The sequence below is a fragment of the Miscanthus floridulus genome, chromosome 8 (assembly GCF_019320115.1).
Source record: "Miscanthus floridulus cultivar M001 chromosome 8, ASM1932011v1, whole genome shotgun sequence".
Lineage (NCBI taxonomy): Eukaryota > Viridiplantae > Streptophyta > Magnoliopsida > Poales > Poaceae > Miscanthus > Miscanthus floridulus.
In genome coordinates this window covers 56,856,829-56,877,301 of record NC_089587.1, presented here as the reverse complement: position 1 = coordinate 56,877,301, position 20,473 = coordinate 56,856,829, and the positions used below count along the sequence as shown (strand labels likewise).

Here is a 20,473-nt window from a genome sequence, read left to right as displayed (position 1 = left end):
TAGTGTCATGTCAGCATATTTAATGTCCATAAAACTCTATGAAATCCCCATTGAAATCCTCCTTGAAGGGCAGGCTACTGAAAACGAGTAGATAGAATAGAAGAGGGGATAAGGGCACTTGGCCTTGCCTAACGGAACGGGGGGATGTGCATGGACGGTAGTTATTATACGTTGATAAGTCTGGAGAAACGGAAACTGCTGCTGCTGCTACTACAAATCCACCTGCACTGTCCCACACGCGGCCAAGCACCACGCGCTTCTTTTCTTTCTCATTGTCCTCGGGACTCTTTTCCACAAGCAAAAAGGCGATTTTGGGCCCTCCTCGTTTGCTCGCATGCCTTTTGGCTACTACTTACTGTAATATACAAACCAACCCCACGAGCAAAAACGGGTAGGTAACCGTAAAACCACATCACATTGTTCACAACCTCATTTCAGGAGGTGTTTTTTCTTTTTCTTTTTCTCAAGGAATCAAGATGTTTCTTGGATATCTCACATCTTATATTTTCAAAACAGACATGCTTAGAGATATAAATGTCAATACTATTTTCTATAAATCTAGCCAGACTTGAAATTTGTTGACTCCTTAAGGTGCGAGATGTTCATTTGTTCTAGAATGGAAAGTATAAAAGGCACCGATTTTGAAATGGGCTTCCTATTATATGCGGGAGTTTTTTTTACATCCTCCTATTGGAATTATAAGAAGTTGGGTAAAAGCCATCGAAGTCCAAGGCCTTAGCATGCATAGACTAACCCGGTTTGGATATCCTTCTGATTATAATAATTAGATTATATAATCATATTTTGATCGTGTAGATTATATGATGGATTATTATAATTAAACTTCTTTATTACCATAATCCCATAATCCAGGTGAAACCAGGTTATGGGAGATTATGAATGCTGAAAGCCCAACTTGTAATCCTATGCATAATCCAGATTATAATAATCAAACCGGGATCAAACAAGCCCTTGACTTCTCATTGGTCACAAGAGGTACATAATGATGAAGGAGCTGGTCTACTACTTACGTTTCTTTGAAATATGCCCGTCCAGACTAAAATCTCTTGATTTAACATGGTGCTCGTATTTTTCTACATTTTATTATATAGTATTTAGCATCACTATGTCTTTGTCAATATCAGATGCCTTCGTTGATATTAAGACCTGCTAGCTTAGTCTTTCAAAGATGCTCATAGAGGTACGTTATTTTTGCGGCCATATGTGTACGTGAGCATCCACGTACATTAAAAAAAATGTACACAACAATAATGTCACGACGACCGAATTTTTTACATTTTGATCCTTTTTTTGAAAGTTTCTTACAAATAGACTTTTGACGGAAAGAATTCAGAAAATGGACTCTTAGCTCGGCGCCATTGGTGCTGGCGCCGAGCTAACATGTCTCGGCGCCAGCATCTCTGGCGCCGAGCTCCTGGGCACGGTAGATGACATGGCAGTCTGGCGCCGAGCTCGGCGCCGTAGATCTTTGCGCCGAGCTCGGCGCCGTAGATCTTGGCGCCGAGCTCGACGCCAGAGTGACTGACGCCGAGCCTTTAATACCGATGGCCCGCACCTCTCTTCCTCTCTTGCTCTCCCTCTCTCACCCTAGCATAGCCGAGCTCCGTGCCGCCGCCGCCGCCCGCGCCCTTCCTCCATCGGCTGCCCTCGCCCGCGCCCGCACCGGTCTGTGCCGCTCCACCGTGCCCGCTCGCGCGCCCCGAGCCCCACGGCCGCCCCGCGCCACGACCCAGCGGACGGCCCGCGCCCTGCCTTGTCGCGGCCCGCCTTGCCGCCCTCCACCGCCGGCCTCGCCCCGCCTTGCCTCCCTCCACCACCGCCCTCGGCCGCGGCCGCCGTGCCTCCCGCGCCCGTCGAGCCGGACTCGCCGCGCGGAGCCCCAGGCATCCCGCGCCCGCCGCACGCCACCGCTGTTATCGGTCGCGCCACCGCCGACCCCGCCACCTGCAGCGGCCAGCCGTGCCACCGCCGGCCCAGATCGTCGGCCCGACCCACGCCCTTCGTCCGCTGCGACTCCGTCGACGTCCACGGATCAGTCATTGAAAAGGTAAAAATTATGAATATGCAATGTACCTACTTAGTTGGCATTTGTTATTTACTAGTTAATGTGATGACTCAGGTCGTTGATTTAGTTAGTGATCTAGTGAGATATATATGTCGATAGATAGAAATATAGATACATAGGTACATAGATATAGTTAAATAGCTACTTAGATATGTAGTTATATATTTAGTTAACTACATATGATCTAGTTATTTAGTGAGTACATTGTATATATATACGTAGTTATTATCTTATTTACTTAGTTTGTAGTTAGAAAGTACTTGTTAGGTACTATCTATCGTCTAATTTGGACTAAATGACATGTGTTTCGTTACATGTTTGAACTAGATGGACAACCTAGTTACCATATATCATGGAGGCACCGTTGAAAGCGATCGCTATGGATATGTTGAGTTTGTTGACATGCAAAGCGTGCCTGTGCTATTCAATGATAGGCCTTCATTTAGTGAGATGGTTGCAAGGGCTCGGGAGGAGCTGCATTGCCTTGGAGATGATGGCATTACAGTTGATGGTGTACTGCACCTAGGTTCTCCTCCCAACATATTCAGGCGAATGATCTCAATTGGTTGTGCGGATCAGTGGGAGAATTATGTGAGATCGGCTATGAAGAGCCAGCTGTAATGTTTGGACGTGGTTGTGCGTCGGGTGTTAGTCGATCCCATCTCTCATGGGTTTACCCCAGCAATGGATCATCAGGCACACATTGACCCTCCCATTCCGGAACCTTATCTGCATGTGCAGATTGCACCTACGGTTCCCGATGCTCAATCTACCCCCAATGCGGTAGTTGGAGATGGTTGTCAGACTCATGTTTCCATGGCAGATCCTCCTTATGAGATCCCTTTGACACAGAATCATCTGAGTAAGTGTCTTAACCGTATGGTTTTTGGGAGCTTACCCCATTCCTTACATCTATTTCTTTCATTCTTTTCTCATTTCTCTACTGATGTTGCAGGAGACATTCCTGAGAATGTGGATGTGCCCCCCTGTTGCTGCGTAAGTGCACTTTGGAGATGAATTCCATGACTCAAATAGTATTGAAATTATGCATGATTCAGAGCCATATGAGATGGCTAGGGCTCTTGATTCTGATGATGATTGCCCTATTGAAGAGCTGACAGAGAGTGATGTTGAGATGATGAGGCGTATCTTTCCTGGCCGCCGTGATCCTAGAGTTCACGAGTTCAGCGATCTTGCTCATTCTAATCAGGCGTTTGCAGAAGGACATGATGATGAGCTCCTAGAAGCTCCTGAGGCTGGTCCTAACATGGTAATCGAGAATGGGAGGGTGTTCAATGACCTCCCTGCTTTGAAGAGGTGGTTGTAGGATTTTGCAGTGATACAAAAGAGGCCTTACAGGGTATTGCATTCATATGCGGAGCGCCGTTACACAGTTGTGTGTGACAAGGAACGCTGCCCATAGAGGGTTTATGCAAGGAAGCAACATATAACTGGAAAATGAAAGATCACAAAAGTTGTAGGGCCACACAATTGTGCTGACCATGAGCTGACACTGAGGCATCGACAGTTGACATCTACCCTCATTGCTAAGCGGTTGTTGGGAATTTTGCAGGGAGAACCCAACATGAAGGTGAGGACAATTATTAGGACCATTGAGGCGTTGTATGGAGGATATGTGATAACTTATGGTAAAGCATGGAGGGCTAAGCAGCGAGCGTGGAAGATGATATATGGGGACTAGGAGGATGGGTATGAGCAGCTGCCAGTTCTTTTCAATGTAATCAAAGTGGTGAATCCAGGCATAAATTATGAGTACATCCCAAAACCTAATGCATGGAAGGATGAGAGGCAGATATTCTTCTGTGCCTTCTGGTGCTTCCCTTAGTGTGTCGAGGCCTTTAGGCACCGTTGTCCTGTCTTCTCCATTGATGGTACGTTCTTGATTGACAAATACCAGGGCACACTTCTTATAGCCATATCCTGTGACGTGAATAACAAGTTGGTTCCTTTAGCATTTGCTTTGGTTGAGAAGGAGAATAATGATAGTTGGGGATGGTTCTTGAGGCTAGTCTGGATACACATGGTTGGGTCTGGCAGGGAGGTTGGCGTCATATCTAATAGGCACCAAGGTATACTTAATGCCATGCGAGAGCAGATAGAGGGGTATGCACCTTTGCACCATCGTTGGTGTACTCGGCACCTTGCCAAGAATCTACTCTGGAAGGATAGTGTGAAGGGTAACTTTGATTTGTTCCAGGAGGCTGCTCGATAGCTTGAGGACAAGTACTTTCTGGAAAAATTGGAGCAAGTCAGAACCGCATCAAATGCAGAAGGTAGACAATAGATCACAGGTTTGATGAGGGATTTGGAGAAATGAACGAGAGCTCACAACGCTAGTGGATGGAGGTATGAGTTTCAGTGCAGCAACATGGCGGAGTCATTCAATAAGTTGCTATTGGGGATACATGGTATGCCCATGAATGCAATCGTTCAATTTACCTTCTATAAGCTTGTTTCCTGGTTCAACGATAGACACGCTCATGCATTGCAGTTGCAGAGTGATGGAGAGATATGGGCTCCAAAACCAAAGGCACACCTAGAGAAGGCAAGAGAAAAGGCTGGCACACATGAGGTTACATGCTTTGACCATGCCATAGGGACTTATCAGGTCAAGCATAGGGGCAGTACAACGTTCGACGGTGAGGTCCGAGAGTCGAGGATACATGTGGTTGTCCTCCAAGATTTCAAGTGCACTTATGGTAAACCAAGGCAGTACCACTTTCTATGTTCTCATTTGGTGGCAGCAACTAGGCATCGCAACTATAATATCGAGAGGAGAATACCTCATGAGTTTAGTGTCGACACTCTTGTGCACACATGGAGCCCCCGCTTCGTGCCTTTCTAGGACCCTAGAGAGTGGCCTCCATATGATGGGCCGAAGTACATTGCGGACCTAGCTTACCGTTGGAACAAGCGTGGATCAAGGCAGAGGACGAGGCACAGGATGGTTATGGATCAGATACCCGAAAGAACGAGGCATGGGAGAGGAACTTCATTTGTTACTGACCCCGAGCAGTATGAGTGCGGCAAGTGCGGTAGACTTGGCCATAATTCATGAAGTTGCCAATGGCAGATTAGTGAGGTGGGACTATTGGTTGGTTTTATTATTTTATATTTGTTGTATTCATTTAATTAATTATGCATGTCTCAATTTATGCTTGTATTTGTGTCAATTACTTATACATTTCTAAGTTCATGTTTCATTGTATATTGAAATTCTAATTCATTCACTTTTTTTCTAGGATGGAGCAATTTCACCTGCTCGACCTAACGTACGAGGCAACCCACAGAGGACGTCTCATAGCGCTGGGGCAGGTAATAATCTTTAAGTTTTGTTCAAAATTTGGTGAGCGTACATGTGTTCGTGAAGTAACAGGAGACTGTTTTATTCGATGTAGGACCTTCCGCTCCTTCATCCTAGAACCCACAATGGGTTCTTGGACATGCGGTACGACGATAGGTACACTCCTTTTCTACAAAGAGCTGGCCTAGATGTCATCTCTTTTTAGGTCCATCGTGGGTTGCCCAAGTTCAACTCAGCGGCCATAACTGCGTTGGTTGATAGGTATTAAATTGAATCATTGCCTCCATTCATGGCCACTTGTTCATGCGATTGACTTTTTGATAAGTAATCTTGCTTTGTCTTTAATATAGGTGGTGGCCGAAGACTCACAGCTTCCACCTACCTTTTGGAGAGATGACAATCATGCTCCAGGAATGTCAGAAGATGCTAGGCCTAAGGATTCACGACAACCCAGTCATCGGGCAGTGCAGGTTAGAGGGCTAGAGAGCACAAGTGGAGGCCTTCCTTGGGTGTGAGCTTGGTGAGCAAGGGGCTCGCACTTCTGGAGTTCCCATCTCCTGGCTACGGGAAGAGTTCGCATAGTGCCCCGAGGAGGCAGATGAGGAGACAGTTAGGTACTACTATAGGGCGTGGATCCTACACCTGGTTTCCTACGTTCTCTTCCCCAATGCCACGGGTGACAGTGCGTCCTAGATGTGGATCCACTGCCTTAGTGACTGGGACTAGGCAGGTCACTATAGCTAGGGCTCTGTAGTCTTGTGTTTTCTATATCGGTAGCTGTGCGAGGGGTGTCGTCAGTCTTCGTCCAACCCATCACTTGGTGGATGCGTGTACCTGTTACAGCTGTGGATGTGGGCTTGTCTTCTAGTTGGCTGTCCAGAGGTTCTGGCTCATCGTGAGTGGTTCCAAGGTCAGCCTCCAAGTCGGCAGTCGACGTGGGCGTACCTTTGGTACTAGGTCAGGGTTCCATACGTGAGGTTAGACCGGGCGTATATTGAGTTCACGAACGAGCTAGACATGCTGACGGCGTCTAGTGTAAGTAAATTTTATTTTCTATGCTACTTTGAAAATGATTAGTATACCATCTAACATCCTTTTTGGACATGTTGCAGGTGGAGTGGGAGCCATACGGTGGAGAGGGCGCACTTCCTTTTCAGTTGAACAACGTTTGTGGGTTCGACGATGACTTCTATAGGATGAGGTGCCCTCTAATCTGCTTCTATACTGTTGAGTTTCACCAGCCAGATAGGGTTGCACGCCAATTTGGAGTGAGACAGCTTTGGCCTACGGCTTTGTTCTCGACTGGCGTTGACTTACACAAGTAAGTGTTTTGATATTTCAAATGTCTCATGATGGTCCATTTCTATTAATATGGTGACATGTACATGAATTCAAGTAACGATGACATACGTGCAGGTTGGATCGTGAGAAGAACAAGAAGATTTTTTACTGGGAGAGACACCACTAGTCCTTTATTGAGCAATGGGAGGAGATGCACGACAACGTGGATAGCAACAACGAGCCGCACACGAACCGTGAGTTTAGGCGGTACCAAGCTTGGTACCAGCGTGCGACACGTTGCAGGTAGAGGGTATAGTGGATAGAAGATGACTACGCCGACATCGAGTCCTCCAATGATGAAGACACGGCATACGACCAATCAACTCGTGCAGGAAGGCAGGTGGAGGCAGGACTGATCTTGAACAGAGTGGTAAGCCAATTGCCTTATTTTTCTATGTTAAGTTGCACAACAGTACATTAGACGTTCTTGGACCGACATTAGGAGTTATCTATTTTAGTTAGTGCCACCTTCGAGCCGTATCACCCTTATAATACGTTAGATTCTTATACAAAAGAAAACAAAACCTATTGCTATCTGTTCAGAAGTATTATTACTAAGAGCTTTGTTGCAGGGCAATACACTCAAATGCTTAGTTGAAGAGATTGAACGCATTCGGCCGAGAGTCAGTGACGACTACATACTTGGCTTCCTGGATGTAAGATTAAAAATATTCTTTCAAATATATCATTAATATGTTAGATTCTTTCAGTTAACATAGTTTTGTACAACAGAAGCTGTCCCGTCGTCTACGTTGTGCGGCTGGTCGTTGTGGTTGCAGGACAGACATGACGCAAGACGTGTACGTTCCTTCCGCATGCAGAGGAGGCTTGGGTTCCTCTAGCCAAGCAGCTATAGGGGATGGGGACGAGGATGAGGAAGACGACGATGACATGGACAAGAGGCACAAGGAGCTTGGCCCCTCTTAGCTCCATGACACTCCCTCGACTCATCCTACACCGCCTCTAGGCACTAGGTGACGCCGTCCGTGTGACCCTTACACTCCAGGTACGAGCGCTCTGGGTCACAAGGGTAAGGGCAAGAGTAAGAGGCAGTGAGGGATTTGGTACCTGTTAGTATGCACTATTATGGATTTTGTATTTACTTTTCTATAACTATTTAGGATTGTATAGACATTGTAGACTATTTGGACTGTGCAGGACATATTATGTTGGTTGTGATGTTCGTTGTGGTTGCATTTTGCTCCTTGGATGATTAAATGCTTAGAATATATAATGATGTCTCTGTTTGTAACTGTGGATGCTCACAAAACAAGGGAAACTCTTACAAATTTTTTTTCCGTGAAACATTAATCATACTACACTACTACAAAGGCACAAATGTAGTACACAGATTAACTATAAATTTATTAGAACGTGTATAATCCAAACGTACCGTACATACGCTTTGTAGATGAATCTAGGGTTACCAAGCAACAGTGAACGAATCTATGCTTTTCAGACAATAAAAATAGACTTTTCAGATACAAAGACAGCAGCGATTTATCACATCACTGACATAGTACTGGCATGCAAGGAAGCACAACTCCACTCTATCTCCACCATCCATCTTATGACTGTTTGATCCAAGGGCCGAGGTGAAGAGGCACATGGATCGCTGACATGGCACATTGAGAGGCCTCTATTCCTCCTTTCAACCTATAAATAACCACTCACTCCCTCTCATTCACACACACAATAAGGAAGAAGAACACTCCTTAGCATTTTCTTTCGTTGCAGTACCAATGTCTGGAGGGTCATCCAGAGGAAGAGGAAAGGGCAAGGGAACTACCATTAGGTGGGAGGGTCCTCTTGGTCCTAATTTCTTTGAGGAAGCTCTTTATGAGAGGTTCCCAGTTGAGAGCAAAAGTGATTTCACCAAAGAGGCACCACTGAGAGGATACGATGAATGGAAAGAAGAGTGGCTAAAATGCATGCATGGTGTGGACTACCTAGTGCAGATGTTCACCGAGAGAATAGATGGAGGTCATCGTTTGTTCAAATGCCCGTGAACATGGGTAATTGCTATTACTATTAGTTTCTTCAATATGTTCCTCTTGTATATAACTTACATGACATACTTATTGTAGTCTTCCTTGGCCGAAGACAACTGTGGGTTTAGTAGGTGGGTCGATCCTCGACCTATTTATCTGCATGCGGAGTACATCTACTACCTGTAGGACCATATCTTTGATCTAGAAAGGGAAGTTTGCAGCGGTTACAAGGATGACGGACAGGACGACAACAACAATGGTGTCGATTCATAGGAGGCACTCTACAATGATCCATATTGCACCTGCCCTAACCACAAGAACAAGGGGCCTCCCCCATCACCCCCGCCACCACCACCAACAACAACGGGAGGCTACTATTGAGAAGGTGCAACGTAATTTGCTATGTGGCCACACTACTAGGACGACTTTATGTTATTCACATAACACATCTATGTGCTTGTTGTTTGGTTTAATTACCTAAGGCATGTTAGGTTTAGTCAAAGGAAACTCTATACCCAGGTTCGATACATGTTCTCACATGCCATTTCATTTGTTTCGTGTGTTGAATTATATAATGCCGTACGTCATTAGGTTTTATTTGCAGCACGCGTTCACATTTCAATACGTTCGTATCATTAAGCGGACTATTAAGACCATAAATAATGAAAACAACCACATAATGAAAAGTTCAATACTATGCCACATTGCACAACATAATAATACTAGAAGTACGTGCCAACAGTAGACATAGGGGCAATTGCACTTCCAAATCTTTAGTCTGAAACGTACTGAGTAAGCAACTCATCATCCGAGTATCAGTCCTCTACTACAACCCTGTTGCCGTGGCTAGGCTCACCTACATTGCTTTGACCTACCTGTCGCTTGTAGTAAGCGGCCTCGCTTCATCTGCGACCACTACGTCCCCCGCTTCATCTACGGCCACTGTGGCCTGAGTGAAGAACGCATCGTCATCCCCTCCGCTTGTAAGCCCACCTCTGCTAGACTGATGAGCTCGCTCGGTCTGCCAGTGTCTTCCTCTGCCTGCTTCGCCTACAACCCCGCCTCTGCTAGAGTGATAAGCTCGCTCAGTCTGCCAATATCATCCTCAGCCTCCTGCGCCTGCAAGCCCACCTCTGCTAGAGCAATGAGCTCACTGAGTCTGCTAGTGTTGTCCTCATCCTCGTCCCCCTCATCAGACAACATAATCGGTGATTGAACGGTGTGACCAACTCGTGATCTATGCTCATCTAACTTCTTCTCCTCATACCTTGCATGAGCCAGCTCTGCGGCATGTTCCTCGCTGCAACCAATCCCTTCATGTATAAAATGCAATAAGTTAGCAACACGATTATATTACATTTAAAATCATGCAACAAAAAAAATACTTTCAAGCACTCTCTGCCACATAATGCAACAACATGCTCGTTCAAGACCTACATCTGTACTCTTGTCTCCTCCCTTGCCTCATTCCTTGCCCTCTCCTCCTCTAATGTCATTCGTCTCTCTAATCCCTATTTGTTAAGCCCAACATCGATCAGGTTACAAATACCGCGTTGTCTAGCAAACTCACGCATCTTTTCTTTGTGATGTTTAACGAATAGGTTGACGTAGTCAGGTCCATATCCCCTCTTTCGTGCAATTACTTGCCTCTTCTTCAGTTCATCCAAGAACTTAGCTTGACCATCATAACATTCCCACCTGCATTTACTAGTGCTCTGTTCAAATGGAAAATTCTATCATATATGTCTTAGCAAAAGAAACAAAATACGATTTCATGTTTACCACAAAAAATAACCAACCTCATCATACTCAACCATATGGCCGCAATAATGGCCTATTCCAAGCTCCGAAGGGACTAGGCCATAGTTGGATTTAACACCACATTCGCACATGACAGGAGGTGCTTTGTAAATTACCCTTTCTTTCTTCTTTTCCTTAACCTTTCGTGGTTCTTCCGGCCATTGGTTCTTAGGACCATACAACCACTCCTTGAAACGACACTTCACCATTGAAAACACCTAAATAAGTAGACATTAGTATATGAACACATATAGCTCAACATTTCAATACATACACTTTGCACTTACTTCATGCTTGTTTGGACACACAAACTCCAACGTATTCTCAGGGTTTATCACAGCTCGATCTCCATAATCGGACAGAGGAGGTTCCTCGAGTCGTCTAACTGTGGCTAGGTGCTTCTCCTTAGCCGTCATTGGCGAAGGGTTAGGGGGGGGTGGAACCCACCGCTTGAAGTGCTCACGTGGATGTCTCCCTCTAAACCAATCATCGAAAAGGAGGTACCTAGGATCAAACTTGTCTGCACCGTCGATCCACTAAAAGAAAATTCACCTATCATGGTCCTACACAACGAGATTCCAACATAATATTAGTAGCATACTTACACAAATAAAGAAAAAGGATAGTGGAAATAATTTCTTACATTAAAACGACTGCATGTGTAGAAGCAAAGCGTCGCTGTGTCCGGATGTTTCGATTGAAAAACATGGGCCAGAAAACCACAGTCACAGTTAGGAACAGGGAGGTCGGGAGGGACGGGAGCATCTTTGCTAGACGCGTCGGGGTATAATTCTCGAGGACGACCCTGTTTTCGCCAAAATTCCTCCCGAAATATTTCTTGCATCTAACAAAACGGATGTAATTTAACAAACATAAATCAAAACATCACAAATAAATGTCAATGAGAACCATAACTACAATACAACTAATTTCGTTCTAAGAACCCAAAGCAGTTAACATTAAACCATAAACCTATGGTTTCTCATTTGATGCACAACAATGAACCCATAATAACTACATGCGCCTAGGTTTGCTAGCTTTTTCATGTCTTGGCATTATCCTATGGTTGTATAATACATATATTGATGGATACAATGAAACCCTAAGTGATGACGATTATTACGTTAAAAAATCCGACTAATACATACCGAATCGATGCGAAAAAAACTAGGAGGAGAGCGATGATACCTTGCTCTCGAAGATCTACGGATCAAATCAAAGTTTTCAAGGTCCAATATGCCGATTCGTAAGGTAGGGTGAAGTGGGGAGAGAAAAAATCCGAGAGGAAGGAGAAAGAAGAGAAAGAACGCTCAGGCAGGAATGTTGGCCGGGGTTAAATGGCAGTGAGCTCGGCGCCAGAGTGACTAGCGCCGAGCTCGGCGTCAGTCACTATGGCACCGAGTTCACTGCCATGTCATTTACCGTGCCCAGGAGCTCGGCGCCAGAGACGCTGGCGCCGAGACGTGTTAACTCAGCGCCAGCACCAATGGCGCCGAGTTAAGGGTCTATTTTTTGAATTCTTTCCGTCAGGGGTCTATTTATGAGAAACTTAAAAAAAGGACTAAAATATAAAAAATTCGGTCATGGCCAGAGTTGGGTTTCTATCCTAGCTAGACTAGGAGAGTTGACCCTCGTGAGGATCGAGTTCGGAAGTACGTATGAACGACGATCATCGGCCATGAGAACCGTAGTTGACATCTGTGGAGATCACTTTTGTTGACATCTATGAGAAATGCCCAAGTGCCAAGCTAGTACTCCTACATGACATTGAGCCGTGACCTTTATCTGGCCACAAGAAACATAAGTTGACTGGTCAACCGGAAATAATGCAGGCTACTACTACTACTAGCTGCTAGATATATAACGCTGAAGCAATCGTTGGCCACAAGAAATAAACAAGCTGACATATACGTACGTGAGGAATACCAAAGTACAAATGCATCATTGAGACACGCGTGGTCGTGAGCCACAAGAAACAAGTGTCGTCGACTTGGGGCCACCAATTGAAAGCCAAGTGCATGCATGTATATGCTCTCTCTCATAGCTACAACACGTACAATCAACTACAACATCGGAGATGGGAAAAATGTGACCTTTACCTAGGGTTTCTGAGGCGATGACGATAGATCAATGTCACGCTCGCTTCGCTGATAAGCCATGCATAAAAGTACTTTTAGCTAATTTGTTGTGAGAAAAAAATAATGTTTATTGACTAAAAAAATACGGCTTATAAACCAAGTGAACAGGGCAACATCACACACATATTCTCTCGAGATGGCACATCGCACAAGCTAAGCTACCACTGTTGTACCTGCCACTCGCTTTTTAGCGTAATAATACAGCACTACGTCGTCACAACCTATACAAGGCCGACACAAGTGAAGGGGACCATGACATCTAAGAGAGGGTGAATTAGACAACTTAAAACTCCAACTCAAAACTGTGGCCTTTTTTTCAATCTTAGCAAAACCTATACAAAAGATAAACTATCTAAATTTACAACTACGATTTTTCTAGTGTGTTACTATCCCTACCGTAAAAGGAGTAATACAAACAATGTAAATGCGGAAGCTAAAGAGCAAGATAGAGATATGCAAACTCTCGACGATGACTTTTGTATTTTTACCGAGGTATCGAGAAGCGCGCAAGCTTCTCCCTAGTCTTTGTTGGAGCCCCTCGCAAGGAATCCCTCGCAAGGGCCAAGCTTCCGGTCAGGTAACTCCGTGGATAGCCCTGGGTCTTCCCCACGCGTAAATGGGTCTCTGGCGTGCCTTCCGGCAAGCCTTTCCCAGACCGCTTCCCGCTGTCTTCACTATTAAGCTTCCGGCTGAAACGTCGTGGGCCTTGTTCCCTCCGGTACACGGTGGCAAACCTCGCTAAACACTCGCTAAACACTAGGCCTAAACCTAGAGCAAGCACATAAGCGGTGGTCTAATCAACCTAAGCACTTCGCAAAGCACCTACGCTAATCATCTAATAAATCACTAAGTATTATGCAAGTAGAGAACACTAAAATGATGTACTAGCACCCTTGGTATGTTTTCTCAGCTCCACACTCCTCAAATGGCCGGTTGGTGGGTCTATTTATAAGCCCCACTGAGAAAGTAGCCGTTGGGAACGAAGTTCCACTTTTCTGCTATTGACCGGACGCTGATCACGTCCTGACCAAACGCGCCGGTCATCCCGACTGTTAGAGCCACGATCAACTGATCGGACGCTGGCAGCGTCCGGTCACATTCCACCAGACGCGTCCAGTCGTAATTTCACCGCTCTGGAACCTCTCTGTACTCGATCGGACGCTGCAGTCCTACGTCCGATCGATTTGTCGCTAGCGCCCAGTCTGTGCTGAATGTGTTGCTAGTGATGATGAATAGTGCCATCGGTGCGTCCGGTTACTTTACTATTCAGCGTCCAGTCGCTGCTGCTGACGCCCACTACCGTTGCCGAGCCACTGATCGGAGCGTTCGGTTGCTTTCCGTCAGCGTCCGGTCACCTCTGTGAGCTTGTTTCTTCACGATCTTGCGTTCGGCTTGGTTTCTATCTTCGTGCTTGGACTTTGCTTGATATCGTAGGTCTTCTCTTGTGCTTCAAAGGTCTTGCTTATGGTATTGATTGTGGGATCACCATGTCGACTTCGTCCAAGTCACGTCTTTCACCCTTTTGAACTATAAAATAATCACTTGCAAATTTATTAGTCTAATTTGGTTGTGTTGGTCATCAAACACCAAAATCCAAAGTAAATGGACCTAGGGTCTATTTTTCTTACAATCTCCCCCTTTTTGGTGATTGATGACAACACGACTAAAGCAAGCAAATACTAAGAATTTTGGAATTTAAAAAACTATCTACTTGCAAGGATGCAATGCAAAGGACAAGGTTATATGATGCTAAAAGATACCACATGTAAACATCTTTGGAAACTTATTTTGCCCTTACAAATGTTCCCATGTGGCATTATGGATTTAAGCCTCCCCCTAACTCCATAATCCACTATCCTCCCTTTCTTGGACAATTACCACTTGTAGATTATTATCACTTATAAATTATTATGATCTTGCTTTTGGTCCTACAAATTAATGCTTGCTTTTGGTCCAATAAATTCTCCCCCTTTGAAATCAAACACTAAAAAGAAAGACATTAGTAGCACAAGGAAGGGTCAAACTTTGTGATCCTTTGTATGTGGAGTGAAATAGATCACAAAATTTGACTCTCACATTACATAGACTAAGCTCCCCCTAAATATATGCATACATATGATGGAGAATGAAGTTTATGCATAATTAGCAAGTTAATGTTCAAGGGAATTTAATCTATATAATGCATGGAGAAAGCATATAAATATCAAAGTGATATCAACATGATGATATTGGTTTAGAAATACCACATGTGGAAACCAATTTGATTTACACCACTTGCAATAGGTGGTGAATATTTGAAGTATGATGCTTAACTCTGGGGACTCCATTTTCCTTGCAATGAGACTACTACACACAAGATAAGCTTGAAAAGGTGTTAGTCTCAAAGCATCCAACTTGTAGAGTAACCTTCCCCTAAACTTGTGCACACAAGTATGGAATACTTATAGGGGACATGCACATTGATTTTAGAATAAAAAATGCCACTTGAGAGATGACATCACATGAATGTGAGAATTATTTTCGAAGGTGATATTTAGAAGAAATTATCTATAATTTTGACTTTGGCACATATTAGATGAACAATTAAAATACAAGCTATGTGCCATGCTCCTAAACGTTTTAAACCATATAGGTTTACTTCAAGGGTTAAAAGTGAAACCGAGCAAGCCTACCATAAGATATACCTAGTGTATGTATGACAAAAGATTAAACATGTAAATACAAACCTAGGCATGAAAAGTAACTAGATGCTTAAAGATACCACTTAAAGTAAATTAAATCTCACCTGTAGGAAATTAAATCTAGTTACCTAACATGGGAAGGGGAATTTGGGTCCATAGTTTTCACTAACCCACTTGGCAATTAACATGATCCAATGTGACCCACCCCATGAAATACACCCATACTTTGCCAAGTCTCTAAATTCTCCGAAGTCCAAACAGACTCCTCACTTTCCTTTCGGGATCCAAACCTTCTTGGTGCTCTTCATATTTGAAATGATTTCCTTTGGCACCCAAAAATGTTTGACCCCATTGTTGGCTTGCTTGTTCACCTTGATGGCCACCACCTTGTTATTTTTCTTTCTCTTCAAGAGATAAGGTGTGGAGGCCTTCTTGTCCACCTTATTGGTGTAGGTGTTGGAGAGCTTGCTTGTTTGTTTTTTGTTTTTCTCTTTCTTCTTAGCTCCACCCCCATTCTTCACCTTGCACTCATAGGACTTGTGGCCTTCCTTGTGTCACACGTAGCAAACCATGGTTTGTCCTTCATCAAGCTTCTTCACTCCCTTGACAGTGTTATCTTGATGAAGTCGGGCTTGTTCCGTCTTGCCTTTCACTTGAGTCAAGTCCTTGGTGAGGCGAGCCACTTCTTGCTTTAGTTGCTCATTTTCCTTTACAACCGCTTGTGTGCATGTATCTATAACAACTTTCTCAACACAAACTTGGTTGCACAAGGGTGAGTCTAAATAAAATCATTGCAAGAAGTAGAGGCAACCTTTTTAGGCATGTTAAAGATAGAACTTTTCTTTTTAGGTGTCTTCGTGGGGGTTGTACGAACGGCTTCAAGATTAGCAACTTTATTAGTTAGCTCATCACAATGTTTGCACATGGTTTCCATTTTAGCAAGCAAACTTTTATAAGCATCTTGTGAGCTAGCTAACTTTTCTTTTATTTTTTCATTTTTCTTTGCAAGTTGCTCATCATTGATTGTGCATGCATTTATTGTTGTACTAGCCTCAAGTTGCTCAATTTTAGTAGATAGTTCAATGTTGAGATTAGCAAATGTCTCATATTGTTCAAGCAAAGTTTTATATGCTTCTTGTGAACTATCTAGCTTTTCTTTTATTTTTTCAAGCTTCTTTTGTTGACTAGTGCAAATTTAGCATAGTTAAGATTTTGTTGCACAATTTCATCATAAGAAGGTATTTTATTATCACTATCACTCTCACTAGAGGATGAGCTTTCATTATCTCGTTTTATAAGGCACACGAGAAGATCTTGATGATGAGTGCTTGCGTCCTCGCCTCTTGTGATGGTCTTCTTCTATACTTGAAGAATCATCCCATGACTTTATTGATATGAGGGCTTTGTCCTTGCACGCCTTCTTCTTTGTCTTGGGTGTGGGCTTGTTTGGACACATTTCCACAAAGTGCCCCAACTCGCTGCATCCATAGCATCCTCTCTTTCTTTGCTCATTTTTTGATTGATGAATATGAATCTTGAATTTGGATGGGCACACCCTTGACGTTGAGCTTTTGGATCATCTTCTCCACCTTGTTGATAAGTTTGATTGATTCTTCATCAAGGTCGGAGGTGGAGGAGGAAGATTGATCATCATTACTTGAATCATCATCATCATCATCATCCTCATCTTCTTCTTTATCTTCACTTGAGGAGCTTGAGCTTGAGCTTGTCTCAACTTGCTTGCCCTTCATCTTTTTTTTCTCACTACATGCGAGAGCTTTGCCATTGCTTCATGAAGAGACTTCTTCTTGACCCATCTTGCGTGACATTTCAAATGTCACTATCTTGCCAATGACTATGGCTAGAGTCATGGTGCTCAAATCCTTCATGTTGTGAATGATGGTGATGATGCTTGCATATTTCTTTTGTTGTAGCACGGAGATGATCTTCCTCACGATGTCCGCATCATCTAGCTTTGTTAATCCTATAGAATTGAGCTCATTGATAATTAGATTCAAATGAGGATATATATCACGAACAAGCTCATCATCATTCATTTCAAAGGAATCATAACTTTGTTGAGCTAGGTAATGTTTTTGCTCACGGACATTACTTGTGCCTTCATAGAGCTCTTGGAATTTTAACCAAATTTCATGTGCGGTATTTAAGGTGAACACTTGGTTAAACACATCCATGCTAAAAGATTCAAACAAATAATTTTTAGCTCTAGCATTAAAATGCATTTCTTTTTCTTCACTCTTTGTGGGTTTATCGAGATTCTTAATGGGTTTCATCCCGTTACGAGTGACTCTCCAAACACCCAAGTCTACCACCTCAAGATGACAAACCATTTTAGCTTTATAATAGGGGAAGTTAGTGCCATCAAAGTGCGGAGGCCTAGAGGCATCCATCCCAACCATTCTAAATAGCGTTGACTCAACGGTGGTTAAGCTAAAGGTCCAAATTGAGCCAACCGGCTCTGATACCATTTGAAGGAGACCGTGACGCCTAAGAGGGGGGTGGGTGAATTAGGCAACTCAAAACTCTAACTCAAAACTATGACCACCTTTTCAACCTTAGCAAAACCTATGCAAAAGATAAACTATCTAAATGTACAACTACAGTTTTGCTAGTATGTTACTATCCCTATCGTAAAAGGAGTAATACAAACAATGTAAATGTGGAAGCTAAAGTGCAAGGTAGAGATATACAAACTCCCATCGATGACTTTGATATTTTTACCGAGATCGAAAAGCGTGTAAGCTTTCCCCTAATCCTTGTTGGAGCCCCTCGCAAGGAATCCCTCGCAAGGGCCAAGCTCCCGGTCGGGTAACTCCGTGGATAGCCCCGGGCCTTCTCCATGCGCAAGTGGGTCTCTGGTGTGCCTTCTGGCAAGCCTCTCCCGGACCGCTCCCCGTCGTCTTCAATATCAAGCTTTCGGTCGAAATGCCACGGGCCTTGTTCCCTCTGTCACATGATGGCGGCCACACCATAAACACGGTTGGTGTGATCTCGTAAGACTATAAGCCCCTACGATGTACAACAATGCCGTGCGCAAGCACTAAGTGGTAAGGGGTATGCAAACCTCGCTAAACACTAGGCCTAAACCTAGAGCAAGCGCATAAGCGGTAGTCTAATCAACCTAAGCACTTCACAAAGCACCTACGCTAATTACCTAATAAATCACTAAGCACTATGTAAGTGGAGATCACTAAAATTGTGTACTAGCACCCTTAGTATGTTTTCTCAGCGCCACACTCCTCAAATGGCTGGTTGTGGGATCTATTTATAAGCCCCACTGAGAAAGTAGCCGTGGGAGATGAAGTCCCGCTTTTCTGCTATTGACCGAACGCTTATCACGTCCTGACCGGACACGCTGGTCGTCCCAACCGTTAGAGCCATGATCAACTGATCGGACGCGATCAACTGATCGGACGCTGGCAGCGTCTGGTCACATGCCACCAGACGCGTCCGGTCACAATTTTGCTGCTCTAGAACCTCTCTGTACTCGATCGGACGCTGTAGTCCTGCGTCCGGTCGATTTGCCGCCAGCGTCCAGTCAGTGCTGAATGTGTTGCCGGTGATGATGAACAGTGCTATCAGTGCATCCGGTCACTTTACTGTTCAGCGTCCGGTCGCTGCTGCTGACACCAACTGCCGTTGCCGAGCCACTGATCGGAGCGTCCGGTTGCTTTTCGCCAGCATCCAGTCCAGCGTCCGGTCACCTCTGTGAGCTCGTTTCTTCGCGATCTTGCATCCGGCTTGGTTTCTATCTTCGTGCTTGGACTTTATTTGATATTTTGGGTCTTCTCTTGTGCTTCAAAGGTCTTGCTTATGGTATTGATCGTGGGATCCATTTTCCTTACAACAAGCAAAGCATCGAATAAAAGTCTCAGACTAACATCGGTAGTTAGTGATATGATTATGACCACTGTTAGCTTAAATGGTCGTTTAGCCCTTTTAAACACCATGTGAGCGGTACGTGGTGGTACGCCGTTTGTCTCGTTTAGATAGCTGTTTTCACACGTGTAATATTTTGGCCGTTTTCCTGAATAATGACAACTATTGCTCCATTCGTTCCAAATTATAAGATATTTTAGATTTTTGGATACATAGCTTTGCTAATGCATTTGGATATACATTATGTCTATATATATAAGAGCAACTATAATAACACACTGTAAGCTGGATAAATGCTGAGGTGGAGGAGAGAGAAAAGAAGAGGGTTGTAAGCTTACAGTCGGCTTAGGCACAAGAGCCAAGAAACTTTTTGAGAGAAACAAATATGCAACATATTAATAATGAAAAGCTAACTACTATATGGATGGGCTAAGAGAAGGCTGCAAAAAAATTTTAGAGCCAACAAGCCAGCTGTATTATTAGCCTTACTCTAATAAAACCAATATATATCAACAAGCCAAAACGTCTTATAGTTTCGAATGACGAAGGGAGTAAATGATAAGTAACTGACTGTTTAGCGTTTAACGTTTAAGAAATCATTGATGATTATAATTTCACCGTACCATATAAGTTCTCTTAATTAGGCTCAAATATCTTTTTTTATTCTTTCATGTATTCTTTTTTAATTTAAAATAAATAAATAAATAAATATTCTATCTTCCAATGCAAGTATTTATGAGCAATAATAAAGATTTGATGTAAAAAGAACACGATCTAATCCGATGTACTGAATGGGATTTATCGGATAGGATCGAATAACAATATGATCGCGCGCACTCCAAGGGGTTTCAATCGGGGTGATTATCAAGTAACGACAGCAAATTCCTTCGCTCCCTCGAAAATACAGCATAAAAACAGGATCCGCCTTTCTAGAACAAGAGGTGAATAGGATTCATTCATGCGTACCGTTTAATTTCCTTTTTTACTAGTACTATACCATAATCGTATATATACTCCATATCACTGCTCTTAAAAAAAGAATCTTATATATACTACTGTCCACTGACCACTGGGTGGTAACATGAATAGTGTACATGTGTTTTTCTCTCCATCATATGTTTTTATTTTCATTTATTTTAATGATATCTTTAAGCTCCTTACATCAAAAGTACTATAGATAAGATGTGGCCAGTTGTTCCTTGCCACACGTA

General features: G+C 43.6%; 1 long non-coding RNA gene across 1 annotated transcript; it reads left to right on the top strand.

Annotated features, from left to right (window-relative positions):
* The first annotated feature begins 7,047 nt into the window (after window positions 1–7,047).
* On the top strand, window positions 7,048–7,620 carry LOC136476748 (uncharacterized). The gene is made up of 3 exons (XR_010763712.1): window positions 7,048–7,122; window positions 7,325–7,408; window positions 7,485–7,620. It is a non-coding gene; the product is annotated as an uncharacterized lncRNA (long non-coding RNA).
* The last annotated feature ends 12,853 nt before the right edge of the window (window positions 7,621–20,473 follow it).